This window comes from Akebia trifoliata, chromosome 8, assembly GCF_017979445.1.
Source record: "Akebia trifoliata isolate Shusen 1 chromosome 8, ASM1797944v1, whole genome shotgun sequence".
NCBI lineage: Eukaryota > Viridiplantae > Streptophyta > Magnoliopsida > Ranunculales > Lardizabalaceae > Akebia > Akebia trifoliata.
The window spans coordinates 47,669,214-47,687,642 of NC_141382.1; the positions used below are offsets into that span (position 1 = coordinate 47,669,214).

Sequence of the window (18,429 nt, forward strand, 5' to 3'; positions counted from 1 at the left end):
AAACTTGTCAAAAAAAAAAAAAAAAAAACATTTTCAAAAGAGTTTCTATTGCCACACCAAATTTTACTAAGAGTACCCCAAGATGTGTGCTAATTCTTTGATACTATCCTATGAATTGGTGTACTATTAGTAAAAGTTGGTGTGGTCATCAGAATATCTCTGAACCTCATCTGTCTACACTATACACTATTTTTTGGAAATTGATTTGAGAATCTAAATTTGTTGGTCTTATTCCACAGTTGTGATATAAAATGATAAATCCATAGGACGAAAAAAAGTCACTTGAGAACTAAAAATTACAAAAAATAAAAATAAAATAATAATGGATCTTTTCTTTTAGTCGATTTCTGATTCTAATTCTGGGGGAAATGATTTTATAACCCTAAGCGAACATAGAAATTTCTTGGCCTTTTAGCTGAGATCTGTGTATTATATATATGCTCTTATTATTTTTGAGAGAGGGTCTCAAAATAGCTTGCTATCGGGTCCTTTAAGTATGACCCATGCATTGTCCTATTGCTTGGGCAGGTGCACCCCTATTATTTATATATTTATTATTAGATTCTACGATTGGATTATGTGCAAGAATCGGTTCCTAGAATCCAAATCAAAAGCGTCCTAAGCTTTAAGTTTAATGAATTTAATATGGCAGACTTAAAAAAAAGAAAAAAAGCAACACAAACTGCAAAGTGAAATCCAATGGGGTTCGCTTACGTGTCGATATGAGAAATGGGTTGTCGAGGGGTCGGGCCAATGACGTATAGCCGACATGTAGATGGGGATGCTGATGTGGAGGTGGTCCACCCATGCTTCTTTGGTGCTGTATTATGCTACATAACTTTATGAATTATTAGCATAACAATGTCACATCCTCAAAGTAAGCTCTTGAGATGAGTATGATTTAGTTTAACACAAAGTCAGGCCCACAGTTTGAAAAATTTTAAAAGTGATTATTTCTTTAGGTTTTGGTATTTTTATTTTATTTTAATGGGCTTCCTCTTGACTGTGGTCTTCTAAAAGAGACTACAAAAATGGCTGAAATACCCTCATCTTCAATCTCTTTCCAAGAACAATCCTCTTCAAACTCTTCAACCTTTAGCCTAAATTCTTAGATTCATTTAGCAACACTAGATCTTCTACCCCCTTAAAATTTTTTTTTTTTTTCCCTAAAATCCATTTCTTCAACCCTTAATTTATTTGACAAAGTCCTTTTAGATGAAAACTTAGATTTATTTTTCTTCTCATTGATTTAAAAGAAAAAATAATAGAGAAAAATGAGTAATTAATCAAATTGTACCTTGAACAAGAAATAAGCATGTCACCAAAAACTAAGATTGAAGAAGACTAACGATATGTTGTATGATTGAAGAGGAAAATCGATTAAACAATGGTTTTCCCGTGAAATGCAATTTGTAGATTTATAATTATGTATTTCACAGGAATTGAAAGTCCTTTTCTTAAAAAATAATTTTCTTTTTTTACAAAATATATTTCCCTATGATCCCTTAGGAAAATGATTTTTTCCATTTCCTGATGCCATTTTCTCAGGATTACATCCAAGGGTGGAGCTAGTAAGGAGTTTAAGAAATTGCCCTCATAGAACTTTAAGAAACCCCTATACTTTCAACTAATTACAAGTCCCATTTGTCCCTACTCCGTCACTTCCCTGCCCATTTGCCCCCCCCCCCCCCCTCTCAACTTTTTTGATGATGACATTGCCTCTTGATCGGACCTTATCTCATAGATTAATTGAAAATAAATTAACTATCATTTTCTTCGACTTTTAATAAAAAACCAAAGTAGTTTGCCCCTACTACAAGAAAATCCTGACTCCACCCTTGGTTACGTCTGTACTTAGAATTAAAAATTAATTCTCTTTTTAACATTTTCCAATATGCAATCAAACTCTAAATTCCTTAACCCAATGGTTTTGGCAAGAAGTATGAAGAAAATGATATTTAAGTCATTTTATGATATATGATAGTCTCTCAATTACAAAATTAAGAGTGCACGCATATCATCAATTTGAAAACACATGGAAGCATCTCAAATATTTATCAAATTAAAACCATGAGGGGGTATTTTTAAATCACAAAAATAAAAATAAAAAAATAAATTGAAAAGAAAGTTTCATACCCAACAAATAATTGGATATAAGTGCACTATGTCTAGTAATTGTCTTTGCTTGTCTAATCAAATTGGACCAAATCCTTCATCAGATATCTCTGTCTATGCAAAAAGTAAAACCATGTATGAAAAGCTAAAAGAGGCTTCCATGGGCTCCCACTCTTTGACATAAACATAAAGTAACTTCTCAAAAGAGGACAACTTACTTCCTCCAAAATCAAACTCCAGCCTTTTATGTCCAATATTTTTTTAGTAATGCAAGTTGCACATGCGACACATGTTAGACCAATTATTTATCTTAAATATTAAAAAGTTATGTTTGCTTCGAATCATGCTGGAGCCGTGGAGCACTCACATATTTAATATTTTGGTTTCTGGACCCCTTTTTTTTTTTTTTGGTTCACCACTCCCACAAACAAAGACCACAACATGATTTTCTTTTGGAATCTCTCCAACCAAACGTGTAGGAGATGGTACAGATTTTTTTTTTTCTAGAGATCTATTTAGAATATCTTTCAATCTCAGCCATACATTTGTTTGAGATTTGAATTTTTATAATTTTTAGGTACATAAATAAAGGGGGAATACTAACGTCCAATGTTAGCACTTCTGTTCAATTATGTCTTGAGAGCCACGTTTTTTTGTTCTTTGTGATGCCCTTTTAACATCTTTAATAGCCGTTGTTCCATAAAAATTCTCAAAACAATTTTTTTTTTTTTTTTAAATCTTTTAGTGGAAAACGTTAGAGTTTTGTCATTGTTATTATATAAGAGTTGTGATAATCTGACTCCCCCACATGACATACTCAAAATACTCTCCAGACATGGCATGTGCTAGAATCATAGATTTTGCCTGATACACACTTATGCACATCCCTGTAAATATGTGTAGTTGTGTGTATCCCAAGGCGAAAAGATCTATGATTCTAGCACATGCCACGTCAGGAGAGTATTTTGAGTATGTCCTGTGGGGGGGGGGGGAGACATAAACCCATTATTCATTATATAATGGAATTTTTCGTAAATATCGCAAAGCCTCAAAAATTTATTTAAAAAGATGACATTATAAAAAAAATAATCATTTTTTCACTGTTAGAAAACAAAAAATGGGACATTTTAAGAATTTTTTGGGAAAAACATGGTATCATAGGTTATTAATATATATTCATAAAAATTTACAATATTTTAAAAGTGTGAAATAACTAAAAAAAACAACCTCCAAAATACTTTTGGATGAGAAACAAACAAAAATTGTTCTTGGTCCTAACATGAAATAAAATGCAAATATGTATTTTGTATGATTTTCCTCTAATGATACAACTCTCAGGGTTTTCACTATCTCTTGGGATCATTCTCTTTTGAATTTTGATTCACAATTGCACTTTTAGAGAAGACGAGAGGGGCCATTATTATATTTCTTGATCTTATTATAAAAGCTTTTGTGACTATTCTTCCCTCCAAGCTTTGTATCTTATCAACTGGTGAAACTTTCTTTTTAGGGAAGGGTCGAGGTTGGTTTGGATGCAACCTAAGCCAATCCAAACCCCCAAAACACCGAGGTTGAGCACTCCTAAGGTTCTTAGCTAAGCAATCCAATAAAGTTTTTCAAGTTTGCTTAGTTCTCTTAAAAGAAATAGAGAGGAGAGGTAGGAAAGCCTAATTTTGTACTACACTTCTAATTTTGCATTGACTTTATTATTATTATTACTATTATTATTATATCTTGCAGAAAAATAATATAAACAAAATAAACAAAAGGCTTTTCATTGTTATTATTTTTTACCATACCCATACATAATTGCATCAATAAACACAACAAGAATTTGGCCTTTTTACCAACTTGATATTTATAAATCCATGAATCTAGAAATTTATTTCGGACAATTGAACCTTCTCAAATTATTTATTTTTATAAATCAAAAAAATTTATGCCAAGAAGAAAAAAAGGCCTTGGACACGTAATGGATCTTGAAGTACTATTTCTGCATCTCCCTGACCAAATCCACCCACATTGGGATTACTCGTTAATGGTTGATCAAGCTTGATGGATTCACCCTCTGAAACAAGAAGTTCTGGACTGCTTTGAAATATGAACAATTATTTTTAATTTTGACTAGAAAAAAAAAAGTAAATTATTTTTAATTTGATGGAATACATGAGGGTGTCCAAATGAGTCAAGGCATACAAGTAAGGGAATGCCCTCGCAGGTGGCCCCCCGAGGAAATATTGCTCATACTGGGTATTGGGTGTGGGTGTTGCACATGCCTAGGAGAAGGACCCATATGCCTAATTGGATATAAGTCCAAACACCCTTGTTATAAAAATAAAAAAAAATAGAATGAAATATGACATAATATTTAGGCCAATAGGTTCAATGAGTTAAGGCCAATATATTAAATATTATGTCATATATCATTCATCCCTCCAATATTTTTCACTCAGTATGTTAATAGATGAAGGGCAATCAAATAATCATATTTGACTCAACAATCGTGCTTAATAAGTAGCATTATGAGGGTGGTAGGGTCAAACAATGCAGTTACTCTCAAGTGTGCATGATTTTTGCCCATGAGACATAGTCGAAAATGTCATGCGGCACAATAAGAACCAATCAATGACTAAGCTTACGCCTGATGATTCCTATCGCCTACACCTTTATACCTTTCGGCATAAAGTGTTTTGAAGTTGACATACTATCAATCATTCTCTACCATAAATAAGAACAAATTTTACCTGCAGAGAGAGAGAGAAGCAAAGGATGATGTATGAATGTTGTGTCAGACACGTACACGTACACATGCACAGCATCTGTGATGGGATGGGATGGGGTGTGTTATCATCTAATCAAGCCATTTCAGAATCTCTGTTTATTTTCACTTTTTAAGACAAGGCTTGGAAGATAATTACACTTTCACGTCACGTCACGTCGGGGTTAATTTGAATAGTTATAAGGTTTTTTTTTTTTTTTTTTTTTTTAAAGTGATTCGACTCCTAACTTGGTCGGTCTCATCTCTTATGAAAAAGTCTCTTTTCAGATTCAAAATATCCTTTATCCTGATCTTACGTTAAACGTGCTGCTGTTGTTCTTTGTTAATAATATAATATTTTTTTTATTTTCTTATTATTTTTATTAAAATTTTCATTGAAAAAAAGAATATCTATGTAGAGAAGAGATTTTAAAAGATGATGAAAAATACAAATACAAAAAAGAAGATGTAATTAAAACATAAAAACACCTTTATACTAAATTGTATTACCTTTGTATTGGGACGTAATTTATTTGTAACACATCATATTATCTAATGATATCAAATTTTATAAAGGCGTTATGTGTATATCATTCATACTAAAACGTCATGTATTCTATAATCTTATTTATTTTTATATTTTTTTATTATGAAAAAAATAAGACAAATAGATGTAAAATATAGAGACTGAAGCTAATACCAGAAATTTTGTTACACAAAAATGAAATTTCTTTACTTAATAATGAAATTTAATTGGTGTTAATCGTGTAAAATGGAAGAACGACCAATATACCAATAGCTTAAAGGTGTAAAAATAAAACAAAGAGAAAAATATTAAAAATTTATAGAGGAAGATGCATATAAAAATGACGAAACAAGCTTCAATGAGTATTTTTATATAAAACTATCCATACCATCTGCGACGTACTAAATTTCAGGTCTGAGTAACAACTCCAAAAATAAATCTGACAAAGTTGAAAGGTGTTTCGGTCTTTTGGTAAGATGTGAGGGTAAACTCCCAATTCAAAAGAAATGAAGCCTAAACTCCTAACTTGTGAAAATTAAAAACCTGAATCACTAAAAACCCTAAAAGTTAACCACTAAATTAAAATAGAAATTACAATTTAAAATAATAAAAAAATGTTACGCTAAGCTGGCATCATACATACCACATGTACAAAGAGTAGAGAAATCAATTTTTGGGAGCAGATTCAATGTAGTGTGCTTTTACTGTAGCATTTTTTTCCACAATTGAGAGAGCCAACCTCTCGTCCCTCTATGATTCATGTCCTTGATAAATTCTGAAAAAAAAAAAAAAAAATGGAGTGATTTTCTAAGTGTAATCATATGGATTTACTTTAATTTAGATTATTGCCCACTCGAAATGGTTCAGATGATTGGAAACCATTTATAAGGTAAGAGTTTGGGCTCAGAACATGTACTATAACCAAGTCCTTACCTGAGGTTGTACATGTACAGCCCTGTTTGCCGTTTGTCTGATCTTAAGAAAGTTGTTCATATTTATTATCATTGAAAACGAATCCCAAGGATTGAGGGAAGTAGTTGAAGGAACTCTGGTTGGTTGGGTACACTTAAATTGTATCAAACCAAGAAAATAGAACTAGCGTTATAAGCCCCCATTAACAAGTGTCTGCAGAAATAGGGTACCTTGGTTCAGTTTATACCCCAATCCCCAAGAATAAAACAATAATGTTCAAATCATTTTCTCATGAGGTTTGAGAAATTTCTCAAAAGAAGATAAAAGATAACAAATTTAGGTCATAGGAGTTATTAATCATTGTTTTTTGTTCATTTTGTATTATTTGTTGTTATGAACTAAAGCTGTTTAATTTCTTATCTCACAGGACTACCCTTTTTGAGCTTCATAAGCCCCTCTTCACAACAATGAAAAAAGGTACCCAACCCAAGTCTATGATCTTTTTCTCAAAGTAAGAATATGACTGAAAGGTGATGAATCTCAAACCTAGAAAGAAAATATGTTCCTCAAAGGCTATACAATAACATATAAACAAATAAATGAAGATTACCAAAAAGAACACTAGCTACATTCCTTATAGTTGAGGACCACTGAAAGAGAGTAGCTTTAATCTTAAGGATGGATCTTCTTAAATTCCTCTTCATTACCCTAAAATTTGTGGCTTTTCCTTTCTTCTTTTCAAATAACCCAACAAGCACAAAAAGAAGTATGGACCAAAAAACCAGGATCCCAGAAGAAAAAGAATTTGTTCTCCAATTGCTAAAGAACATAACAAAAAAACAGTTGACTACTAGCTTTTTCTTTGAAATCGGGTGATCCACTGTCATAACCTTATCAAAGTAAGCAATCCATAAAAGAAACGCCACCTTGGATGGGATATTTGCGCCCCAAACCTTAGGGAAGAATTGGTGTCTTAGATTAGAGTCTATTTAGGTCAAACATATCCCAGCTAGAGTTGAGAGTTGAGGCTTTTGTATGGATTTGGTTTTAGACAAAATTTTGACCATAAATAATCTCTGATCAGCTGGACTTGAACCCACGACCTCAAAGTTTTTTGCAATGCGTCTAACTGAGCTATAGGTCTAAGCCCAAACTTGTTTTAAATTTTGTTTAAATATATGAAATTTATATATATATATATATATATATATATCCAATTTCTGCTGGCCTTTTCCAAGTTTTTCTTTGCTGAATTATTCTTGAACCCAAAATTTGTCACTATGTTCCATACCAGTCATGTGCTTCTGCTGATAGAAGCATTTTCCTTAAGGAGGGCCTGGTATACAGAACCATTGCCATCTTCCAAGTCTAATTTTGTTCGATCGAACTCCATGAAGTCCTGAAGGAGTGAAGCATCTTCTCGTTTAGCCGTAAGACTAGAACGAAGCCAGTGAAATTCCTGCACTTGAATCATTTTAAAACTAGATTAGCACTCGGCAGTTATCATCTCCTTGTAAAACATCTGAAGAATTATGGTAAAATGAAGCTTGATTTAATCTTCACTGTAAGATTTTCAGTAGTGGTTACTAGAAAACTAATACCTGAGTAAGATCCTGTAGAATTTCTTGATGTCAAAACAAAGTGTGAGAAAAAATTTCTGATCCGCCTGACAATAACTGCACTTGCATCTGCGAATTTACTTGCTGTAGCTGTTTAAGTAGTCTTTCTATCCCAGATTCAAGATCCTTTTAGGAACCATCAACTTTTGTGGAAACCAATTTAAGGTATGAATTTATCTGCTCATCCAACTGTGCTTCAAGTATATCCTTGCCTGCACCCAAGTAGGAAAAACAAATAAAGGATTGCAGCATCAAACTTTGTAAACACGTAGAAACACAAGAACATATAAAACTAGCAGAAAGTTTTTGCCAAATATCGGTGTTGGAAACTTGAATCGTACTTCACCATTCAACTCTATGCATAGTAATATCTTCAATCAAGGCCCTTGTCTTCAATTTGTTCTTACTATCTCAATCCAAGTCATATTCAACCTAAACCAACAAATGTTGGGAGTAGTGGCCACTCCAGGGCCTACCTCCAAAAAGGGAGAAGTCATGAGTTCAAACCCCCACCCCATGTTGGCGACCCACAAGGATTTATCCTGGCTTGCTTGGTATGTGTGATTTGTGGGGTATTACATGTACCTAGGAGATTTGGGTGAGATAAGGGGCTCTAAGAGGCCAGTTGCCTTGCCTCTACTAGTCTGGCCTACAGGTCCAGACACCCCCATCATAAAAAAAGAAGTCATATTCAACCTTTTTCTCGCTTTTTTAGAGCCATCAACTTACACCAAAATAATCCTCACCAGCGCTCTACATTTTTATTTTTTGTTAGGCAAACAAGGGTAAATGTGATGCAATCAGATATGGAAATTTAGATTAATTTGTGTGAAAACTTCAAGAGAAGTTGAGTTGGAAGAGAAAACTCTCTTTTAAATCTATTTCATTCAACTAAAAAAACTGATTTACAACTACAGTCGATGGCCTATTTATAGGCAAAACAGAAACATAACCACCCAAATGAAATTATTACACTACCCTTACATGAACACATAAAACAACAAAAGAAAACTAAAGAAAAACTAACAATACTAATTAACTAACTCCAACAACTAACTATTTCAGGTTGTTTGTAACAGAAATAACAAATGAACTAACTATTTGGATGCAAATAGTAACGAGTCAACTCCTTGAGGAGGCTGAACCTCCTTTGGATGAAAAAGAAAGGGGATAGGCCAAGGTGGCCAAACCACTTTGAGGGAGCAAGAGAGAGAGAGAGGGGTGGATCAGCTAAAGAAGCTGATCCGCTTACATTTCGAACCGGGTTTACAGATTGGGTTGGATTAGAACGGATATGATTGCCTTGATTTAGTAATTTTGCTAATCCCTAGGAAAGGGATATTTTTGTTTCATGCAATACCCACCAAACTGACTGGCTCATCAAAGAGAATCATGTTTTTCCAACATGTACAGAGTTCATTTTAATTCAGCCCATTTAGTAAGTGAGAAGGTTTTGACTCAAAATCAGGACAGGTCTGACCATTAATGATTTGAGTATGGTAAAGAATTATGAAGTCCACGTCTACCCTACCCCACCAAGACTTGTACCATTAATAGCCCTACTAGTAATTGAAGACCAAAGGTGTAAGGACATAAGCCTACCTGCAACATAGATCATAATATAACATTAAGCCATATTAGGGAATCCACCAATTCTAGAATTTTTTAGTTGTGTTTATCTGATTATAGAACTAAGTGTTTGAACCAAGGATAAGCAGGACAGGAGTAAATGCATATCAATAAAATCATCCTGTTTCTAGCATTTATAACCATCTCATACAATGTTCCAACTTAAAATCAATAAACTGAACGGACTATCTATGGTTTCTTGAAGCAAGATCAACACATCATCAGACACAAGACGAACTTTATGCCACTAGGTCGCATTACAAGACCAACTCCCCCTAATAATATTTTCAGCATACAAAGTTACAGACCATTAAATCAGTAACACGGATTCTTTTCATTAATGGGTTTGAGCCTGTGTATCATAACCAAAATATGATATTTCAAATATATACGAAAGACATACTTAACGAAAATACATATAGCAAAACAAAATAGTGAATTTACCTGTTTAATCATTGTGTTCATTAGATCTTCCAATGAACCGCAACTATTAGGCATGAACCCACCTTTTGACTTGGTTTGCTCCAAAAGATAATCTTCCTTCAACCTTATCATCGTCCCCGTATCTGACCTCTCAGCCCAATTCTGCTGCATGAGAAATGGATTACTACAATATGACTGGCTAATAATAGTCAAATCCATCTTTCTACTGCAAACTGCATTCTCTTGACCTGAATTCTGGCCTAAGGAACCCATAACACCATGGACGGGCAGTGATGTGTTAAAAGAACTGAAGATAAGATTTGAATTGTGTGTGTAATTCTGTTTATTCTCTCCCCCCTTTTGACGTGGAGCATAGCTCACATCCTGGCCAACCTTGCCACCCAAGTTCAAGATCTTCAAGTTATGCTGAAAACTAATGCCAATTGAGCCACCTTGGCCATGTGCATCTCTCCTTAAATCTTGGAGAGGCAAAGATACCACATTGGTGGGGGGAACATCAAGCGAGCGACTCCCAATATGTGGAGCCATTGAAGAAATATTCTCTCTCAAGTTACCAGGAGACTGGTCAACATGATTAAAAGAGTTGCTCAATAACGAAGAGTTTGATGGAAACCCACCTTGCCAGTTGTCATTGCATTGACCCTGATTAGGTAAATGAGAAGAAACCCCAACACCAATCTCAAAAGTTTCCAAGTTAAACGATGGCATTATAACAGAAGATTGATTCCCCAAACCTCCCTGACTTCGTGCCTGTTGTGGGTTTCCTTGTGACAAGAATTGATTGTTTGACGCATTGAGTAAAGAGTTGCTTGAACTACCAATGTTCACCATGGTGTCCAGAAAGCCATTAGTAAGTGGAAAAATTGTCAAGTTATCATTGGGAACAGAAAATTCTCCAATGTGAGATATGCACTTATTTTGTTGCAATTGATCAATTTCAAATGATGTGGGCAGTAAGTAAATTCCCATTTTGGTACCCGAGATTATTGATGGAGTTTTGGGCACAACCCAATTGGATCATTCCGGGAGAATCAACCCTGTGCAGGCCCAAAGCAGTAGGGGTGTTCAATCTACCAAGCATCCCACCTGGGGGGAACGATGCCAGTGACAGATTTGAAAGGTTCCCTGATCCTGTCAAGGAATGAAAATCTCCAAGTCCGTCCAATGAACGCATGCGCAAATAGGACGGATCTCTACTACCCAAAGCAGCAACCAAGTTAGCTTGCTGGCTCGCCACACAGCTGATCCTTTTCAAGTAAAGCCTATATTTCTGCAATAAAAAAGTGGGAAAGTAAGGGCCCGTGTGGATACAGGAGCCAGAAGTACTTCTTACAGAGTTTTGTGTTTGGAAACTATTTTGGATTCTGTTAAAATGACCAGAATACCCTTATATGTAATAATTACTGTCTTTAACATTATAACTCAACAACACTTGCTCAAAATATACTTATTCTTATTTTATTTTTAAATTCGACAGAACCTCCCCTAAATATTGGACATATGAAAAATAACATCTGTATAAAAATATGACAACTATCATATAATAAAACCTGTATCATCATACATAAAACCATATGTAATAATCAAACCAACATATGTAAAATGAAAAGAAAACATTCATAAACAAAATTTATATGTGATCATCATACCAATAAACAAAGATGTTCATATATGTTTAGGTACTTGGACTTCCAATCAATGATTATCAAGTTGCGTTTTGAATTAGCTTTATTTGCATATATGATAGAGGTGAATGCATCCATTATAGGATCTCATGTCACAATTATGCATCTAAGATTATATATTAATGCTGGTAGATTACAGTTTAAAACATTTTTCTCCATTTTATACATATTTTTGGTTTGTTTTTCACTAATCTTTGGCTAAATAATAATAGGCTTAGAGCCATAGCTTGGTTTGTTGATATATCGCAATGCAACCTTGAGATCAAGGGTTAAATTTGGTGCATTCTAACCATTGCTTGGTATTGAATCTTAACCCAATTCATCAAGCAATCTTCATTTAGGACAATTAAGGATTGGATTGAATCGAGAATCATTGGAAAACTTCTAAATCTATATGATTTAGAAGTCTCCATACCAAGATTTCTTGTTTGAAGGGCATTTGCAAGGGTTATGGACTTGAAAGGACAACTCCGATCTCACGAGTCTTATATATAACTCCAGCATTGCTCACAAAATTTAATTTTGAGGTTCTTCTATATACCTAGAATTCAAGTATGGGGTATTTTAGTTACTAAATAGATAGATAAAGATATTAAAAATCACCCAAAATTATATTTGAAAGTTGTAGATATTTGAGAGGCTGTAATTGAACAACAAAATGGGGAGTTGCAACTTCAATTCTGTACAAGTGCCTTTTTCGAAAACATGCTCTTACAATAGAAGATTCAAATCACTCAAAATAGACGTTCGCATTTCAACTTTAAAACAAAAACCCTTGCTGAAATTCCCAAAGGAGGCTTTAGATTGACTCAAAAACAACCAAAAATTAAACAAGTAAATTCAATCTCATCCATGAGCAAGCAATATTCAACCACTCTAATTAGTTACACAACATATCAGCTAAACCATGCAAGTAATGAACTACAAAGCAGGAACCTACTTCACATCAAAACATTAAAAAAACAAAAACACTTCACAAGAAAACAAAACAAATCCTAAATGCTCATTGAGTGAGTATCACCATGCATTACTTAGCAGAAATAGGGAGATTTCCATCAACAAAAAGGGATTGGAAATCAAAGAAACCAGATCAATGAATCTGATTCCAAACTAAAAAACACAGATCCTTAAAAGTGTTCAAGAATGGTTAGAGAAACAGTTATAAAAGAAAAACCCAACAAAATTGGACTCAATTCATTGAAGAACAGATAGATTTCAAGATCTTTCAACTTTTTACAAAACAGAAAGTTTACCCTCTCTGTCGAGATTCAGTCGAAAATTTCAAAAAATTTCAAATGAGAGTTACCTCTCTCTGTCGAGGTTCAGTCAATAAATCGGTTATAGAAGAAAATTGAACTCAATCCATTGAAGAACAGACGAGGGTTACCTCTCTCTGTTGTGTTTTCAGTCAAGAATTTCAAAGTGGAATTAAAAAACCAAAAAGAGAATAAGAAGAACTTCAGACGAGGGTTATCTTTCTCTCTGTTGAGGGTTCTATCGAGGGTTTCAAGGATCAGAATGATCTCGCCACCTTTGAGAGTTCTATCGAGGTTTCTTTGAGGGTTTCCGTTGATGGAGAACCAGCCACTGTAATCGTCGGAGGGAGATAGATCACTCTCAAGGGCTCTGTCAAACGAGTTTCCTCTTGATCTGCTTTGCGATGTGGTGTGGAGTCGATGATCTGTTTTACGCATTCTTTTACGCTTCGTTAGGTTAGGATAAAAAACGAGAGGGTAAAATTGGAATCGTGCAGAAATTTTTGATGGGAAAACTGTTCTCCGCAAAAACGAAATTGAGAAGTACCAATTTCGATACTTCTCATAAAGTACTATTTTGACTCTTTTAAAAAGTTGCTCTTTCAAAGCATCGGATGTCCAAACGATAGAGTAAGTGCTTCTGACTCCCTGCAAGAGTCAGAAGCACTTAGAGAAGTCAATCCAAATGGACCCTAAGCTTTAACGAAATAAAAAAAATGAAACATAAGTATGAATGTAAGCAAGAAAAGAGAATGGTTTGTGCCTGAAGATGGCTTGCCACATTTTCTCGAGTAATATTGTCTACGTTCATCAAATCTAGTATCTTCTTACGTAAAGCCTCTGTTAAGAACCCCCCCCCCCCCCCCCCCCAAAAAAAAAAAAAAAAGCAATTGAAATTATGGCGTGAAAAGCTCCAAAAATGCATTACTGATGATGGGAGAAGGACCCACTGTCGACGCCCAAATGATTAATGGCTGCAACAAACTTGCAGTGTAGCTCTACAAGACCAAACAACCCTAGGCTTCTTCTGTGCTAGCAGGTCCTCATTTTCTTTCCCATTTTCCTCAAATTCCTCATCATCGTCTTCATTCTGGTACTTTCTTTTCCAATTGAGTTTCCCATTTTGATCGGCTTGTCCAGCCACAACAGGTCTTTGTCCACCTTCACCCATACCCTCATGAAGCTTCTCTGAATTATACGAATCCTTTGAATCAAACTTCCTTCTCCTGATTACATGTTGCCATATGTTCCAGAGCTCCTCAATTCCAACGGGTTTCAGCAAATAGTCACAAGCACCATGGGTAATCCCCTTCATCTCAAGCTTTGCGTCTCCATTTCCCGACAACAGTAAGATCATTTAAAAGATTAAAAGCCAACGTTACATCTCGTCAAGTAATTGCATTTCGTAGAAGCTGATCCGTTCCTTAGTTTCTATAGAAAATTACAAATTACTTTAGTAAAATTTCTAGAATTAGACACAAAGAAATATAGGCTTGAAGCTAAATTGGGATTACTTCTGCGTAAATCTACAATTCATCTTGAGTAACAAATTGGATAAACTGCAATAAACATCATCATATAATTAACCATCCCAAGAAAGAAAGAAAGGAAGAAAAAAAGACCATTATTACATATAGAAAATCTGAGAGAGGATTCCTTGCTCACTTATGACAGGTAGGTCCATCTCAAGCCCCACAAGCTCAAGAAGCTTAAATCCATCCATGTTGGGCATATGAACATCGATGATGACCCAGTTGAACTTGTTTATTCTCTCTCAACATGTTTAGGGCATTAACGGCTTGGGTTGTCGTTGTAACTGCAAAAAACATAATCAAATTGACAAAAACTCGACTTTGAAATCTTTCCATGATCCAAAAGGATCAAATCAAAACATAGCCCAAAATCAAAATCCTAATATGGGGTCATGAAACAATAAAAGGTAAAAGTCAGTATGAAATTAACCTCTATGAATTCATGGAAAAGATGAAGATAAATCTGCCTGAATTATGAATAAGGATATCATGAAAACCCCAGTTGGATAAATTATCTTCTATGCTATAATTTAAAAAAAAAAATTAATCTGATTAAATAGAAAATAAATTCTAGCTATGAAATAACAAAAATAGAACCCCAGAATAGAAAAACTAAGACGAGCAACTGAGCTGAAAATGAAGGAAACATAGAAAGCTCCTTTGGAGAAATTCTACTTTTGATCTAAAACGGTAAAAACTAAGACAAAATCCAATCAAATCAACAAAAACAAATGCAATCAAAAATAATAAAAAAAATAAAACTATCTGAGTTGAAAATAAAGAAAACATGATAACCCATATGGAGAAATTATTGGGAGAATCTAAAAAATCTAAAATGACAAAAATAAAAAACCCATCTCCCAAAAAACACAAACAAAACCCAGTAAGAGTAGAAGGAATCAAACAAACCATGATAGTTGCACTGGCGGAGCAGAGTCTCCAACACGCGCAAGCAAGTGAGATCGTCATCAACTGTTAGAACACGCATACCTACCATAATTAACAACCCAACAGAGAGGAAAAAAAAAACACACACACACATATATATATATATATATAGGGAAATGTTCAGCACCCTAAGTTTTACCACACACTTTAACAAACGTTTTTTGTCCTACATGGGTTAGATGTTTTGGAATGAACTGATTTTTGGTGAGGATGATCTCTATGATTAGAAGATCATCCTCCCCAAAAATCAGCCCATTCCGAAATGTTTAGCCCCATGTTTACATGTTGAAAAATCGTGGACCGTCCATTTTTTGTAAATCAATTTTGATGGGGTTAGAAGTTTTGGAATGAACTGATTTTTGGTGAGGATGATCTCCTCACCATAGAGATCATCCTCACCAAAAATCAGCTCATTCCAAAACTTCTAACCCATGTAAGACAAAACGCGTTGTTAAAGTGTGTGGTAAAACTTAGGGTGCCGAACGGGACCCATATATATATATAGGGAAATGTTCAGCACCCTAAGTTTTACCACACACTTTAAAAAACGTTTTTTGTCCTACATGGGTTAGAAGTTTTGGAATGAGCTGATTTTTTGTGAGGATGATCTCTATGATTAGAAGATCATCCTCCCCAAAAATCAGCCCATTCCGAAATGTTTAGCCCCATGTTTACACGTTGAAAAATTGTGGACCGTCTATTTTTTGTAAATCAATTTTGATGGGGTTAGAAGTTTTGGAATGAGCTGATTTTTGGTGAGGATGATCTCCTCACCATAGAGATCATCCTCACCAAAAATCAGCTCATTCTGAAACTTCTAACCCATGTAAGACAAAACGCGTTTGTTAAAGTGTGTGGTAAAACTAAGGGTGGCGAACGGGACCCATATATATATATATATATATATATATATATATAGGGAAATGTTCAGCACCCTAAGTTTTACCACACACTTTAACAAACGTTTTTTGTCCTACATGGGTTAGAAGTTTTGGAATGAGCTGATTTTTGGTGAGGATGATCTCTATGATTAGAAGATCATCCTCCCCAAAAATCAGCCCATTCCGAAATGTTTAGCCCCATGTTTACACGTTGAAAAATCGTGGACCGTCCATTTTTTGTAAATCAATTTTGATGGGGTTAGAAGTTTTGGAATGAGCTGATTTTTGGTGAGGATGATCTCCTCACCATAGAGATCATCCTCACCAAAAATCAGCTCATTCCGAAACTTCTAACCCATGTAAGACAAAACGCGTTTGTTAAAGTGTGTGGTAAAACTAAGGGTGGCGAACGGGACCCATATATATATAGGGGGGGACGTTCAATGGCCAACTTTTTAGCAAACTTTTTGGCAAAACATTTTTCAAACACATGAGTTAGAGGTTTTGGAATGGGCTGATTTTTGGTGAGGATGATCTCTATGGTGAGGAGATCATCATCACCAAAAATCAGCCCATTCCAAAACTTCTAACCCCATCAAAAACAGTTTACAAAAAATGGACGGTCCATGATTTTTCAATTGGTAAACATGGGTTAGAAGTTTTGGATGGGCTGATTTTTGGTGAGGATGATCTACTCACCGTAGAGATCATCCTCACCAAAAATCAGCCCATTCCAAAACATCTAACCCATGTTTTGAAAAATGTTTTGCCAAAAAGTTTGCTAAAAAGTTTGCCCTTGAACGCTACCCATATATATATAGGGAAATGTTCAGCAACAAACATTTTGACAAACATTTTGGCAAAACATTTTTCAAAATATGGGTTAGAGGTTTTGGAATGGGCTGATTTTTGGTGAGGATGATCTCTACGGTGAGGAGATCATCATCACCAAAAATCAGCCCATTCCAAAACCTCTTACCCATCAAAAATGGCTTACAAAAAATGGACGGTCCACGATTTCCCAACTTGTAAACATGGGGCTAGAAGTTTTGGAATGGGCTGATTTTTGATGAGGATGATCTCCTCACCATAGAGATCATCCTCACCAAAAATCAGCCCATTCCAAAACCTCTAACCCATGTTTTAAAAAATGTTTTGCCAAAATGTTTGTCAAAATGTTTGTTGCTGAAAGGAACCCATATATATATATATATATGGGAAATGTTCAGCACCCTAAGTTTTACCACACACTTTAACAAACGTTTTTTTTCCTACATGGGTTAGAAGTTTTGGCATGAGTTGATTTTTGGTGAGGATGATCTTTATAATTAGAAGATCATCCTCCCCAAAAATCAGCCCATTCCGAAATGTTTAGCCCCATGTTTACACGTTGAAAAATCGTGGACCGTCCATTTTTTGTAAATCAATTTTGATGGGGTTAGAAGTTTTGGATGGGCTGATTTTTGGTGAGGATGATCTCCTCACCATAGAGATCATCCTCACCAAAAATCAGCTCATTCCGAAACTTCTAACCCATGTAAGACAAAACGCGTTTGTTAAAGTGTGTGGTAAAACTAAGGGTGGCGAACGGGACCCTATATATATATATATGGATAGCGTTCAAGGGCAAACTTTTTGGCAAAACATTTTTCAAAACATGGGTTAGAGGTTTTGGAATGGGCTGATTTTTGGTGAGGATAATCTCTATGGTGAGTAGATCATCCTCACCAAAAATCAGCCCATTCCAAAACTTCTAAACCATGTTTACCAGCTGAAAAATCGTGGACTGTCCATTTTTTGTAAACTGTTTTTGATGGGGTTAGAAGTTTTGGAATGGGCTGATTTTTGGTGATGATGATCTCCTCACCATAGAGATCATCCTCACCAAAAATCAACCCATTCCAAAACCTCTAACTCATGTTTTGAAAAATGTTTTGCCAAAAAGTTTGCTAAAAAGTTGGCCATTGAACGCCCCCCTATATATATAGGGAAATGTTCAGCACCCTAAGTTTTACCACACATTTTAACAAACGTTTTTTGTCCTACATGGGTTAGAAGTTTTGGAATGAGCTGATTTTTGGTGAGGATGATCTCTATGATTAGAAGATCATCCTCCCCAAAAAT

General features: G+C 34.9%; 2 pseudogenes across 1 annotated transcript; one reads left to right on the top strand and one right to left on the bottom strand.

Annotated features, from left to right (window-relative positions):
• The first annotated feature begins 398 nt into the window (after positions 1-398).
• LOC147397330 (U2 spliceosomal RNA) lies at positions 399-539 on the top strand (annotated as a pseudogene).
• A 7,010-nt stretch (positions 540-7,549) lies between these two features.
• On the bottom strand, positions 7,550-15,499 carry LOC147397331 (two-component response regulator ORR24-like; annotated as a pseudogene). Its single transcript, XR_015181214.1, has 7 exons — positions 15,386-15,499; positions 14,610-14,760; positions 13,895-14,291; positions 13,708-13,784; positions 10,004-11,273; positions 7,913-8,142; positions 7,550-7,770 (listed from the first exon to the last, which is right to left on the bottom strand). The product of XR_015181214.1 is annotated as a two-component response regulator ORR24-like (transcript).
• Between the last annotated feature and the right edge of the window lie 2,930 nt (positions 15,500-18,429).